The sequence below is a fragment of the Myotis brandtii genome, unplaced genomic scaffold (assembly GCF_000412655.1).
Source record: "Myotis brandtii unplaced genomic scaffold, ASM41265v1 scaffold319, whole genome shotgun sequence".
Classification (NCBI taxonomy): domain Eukaryota; kingdom Metazoa; phylum Chordata; class Mammalia; order Chiroptera; family Vespertilionidae; genus Myotis; species Myotis brandtii.
Window position 1 is genome coordinate 2,723 of NW_005362227.1, and position 2,104 is coordinate 4,826.

Genomic DNA, 2,104 nt, shown 5'->3' on the forward strand with positions numbered 1-2,104 from the left:
GTATGCTATTCTCTTTCCTCCTAGTTGTAGAACTTCCACTCAGCCAGCCTTCCTGTGGTTCTGGATGATGTCCGTTCCGTCTTTTAGTTGTATTTTTGAAGTGGTTGTTGGAGGCAGCAAACTCCGGCGTTAACCTATGCCGCCATCTTGGTTCCTCCTATGGAGGTTTTTTAATTTATATTTTTACATTTTAGAAACTAAAGTATACATTTGTATTGTGTGCTGGTTTTTATTTATAGGTACAAATCTGTATAGAGAAAAAGATGATGAATTTAGATCATGCTCAAACTAGAAAAGAAATATTTAAAAATTTAATTGTGAGCAACAAATAATTTGTAGGGAAGGAGTTCCAATGGATCTCATATCAGAGTTTTTAATGTGTTGCTGGGTTTGAAAATTCAATCACATTTATAAACACTGTCCTTTTATAATCTACCTTTAAACAGTGATAAAATAAGTATGCTATTCACAATAGAAATAACTGTGTACTAGAAGCAAACTGAATAAAGATATTTTTAAAGCTGCAAGAAATCACAGAGAAACCTTGGAGAAGAATGAATAAATGAAGTCACATACCATATTCCTGAATGTTAAGACATTTCTAATATTTGAAAGATGCCTGTTTGCCCCCAAACTGATTTACAAGCTTAATATAATTCCACTAAAGCATCCAATGGATCATCATTATATTTTTGAGGAGAGGGATGTCACAAAAGCATTAGACAGTTTATATACTTTTCTATTGATTCAACTTGTTTAGGACTTTGCTGAGCATAAAATAGAATCTTAATAAATATTTGTTAATTGGTATTTTGGTACTTTGGTAAGTTGTTAAGATCTCTTACTTTGTTTTATAACAAAGAAGTTATAACACTGTCTTTTTAAGTATTTCCAGTAAAATTTTTCTCTGAGTTTTATTAATTGAAAATTCAATAGATTGTCAACCCTCCTGTGGTCTTCAATAGACCACAAATTTAACCTTAATGATGTTTCATATTGTTTCAATGCAGACACAGGGTTCTCACCTCAGGGGTGGTACAGTAAGTATTAAGGAGTCCTATGTGGATTACATATAAGAAATATATCACTCATAGCCTCTTGGGGACACAACTCAACTCTAATCTACATCTACTGGGAGCCAGTCCCCAGTAGAGCCAAACTCACCTGTTCATCAATTCTAGCCCTGGGCCAAAAAATCCAGGTGAGTGAAGCCAGCTGTCAAAAATGATTGAAAAAGTCAAATGAGCAAAACACAGGCACTTTTTACTTTTTTCAATGGTTCACTTTACTTCTTCCAGATTCTTGTTTCTATTTTTTTCCTTGAAATTGTATCTTTCTATCCAATATCCCACTGACTTAAGAAATATAGTTACAGAAAGATATTAAGAATATTTTTCATATCTTCACATGAGATAAATCAGTTATTGACTTCTAATAATCAAACCCTATCAATAATAAAGAAACATTTAAAACAAAACAAAACTTATAAACACTCCCCTGCAGTTAAATGATAGATTTATTTCTCCATACTAATAGCATGTGCTCAAAATGTTTGTCATCTGTTAATGGGTTATATTTTCCTAGTAATATCTAAAGAAAACAAAAAAATACAAGAACATTGAAGATGAATACATTAGAATATCTAAAATTATGTGGAACTATAAACATATACATAACTAGATACCACGTAGAATGGGAATGTGTTTTCCCCCATCCTTGAATTGGGACTAAATAATTTCTAAGTTCCACTCAAATTCTTACTGTCTAAGACAGTTTTATTATCCATTGCATTGTCAAGTCACACAAAAATAACTTTTAAAGTTCATACTGAGAATTAATCAAGAAAGGGAAATATATAATAAAAATGGTTTAAAAAATCTATAGATATGTTTATATAGGCCAAAAGAAAATAAAGTTTTCTGAGTGGAATATATTCAAGTAACTAATTAAAAGTCTGCTTGGACAAGAATTTCAAATCCTCAAATCAGTTTTTCTAAACTCTATTCTGAAATCATTAGACCTATAAGAACTCACCTTTATTTATTTATTTATTTATTTATTTATTTATTTATTTATTTATTTTCTTTATTGATTAAGGTATTAC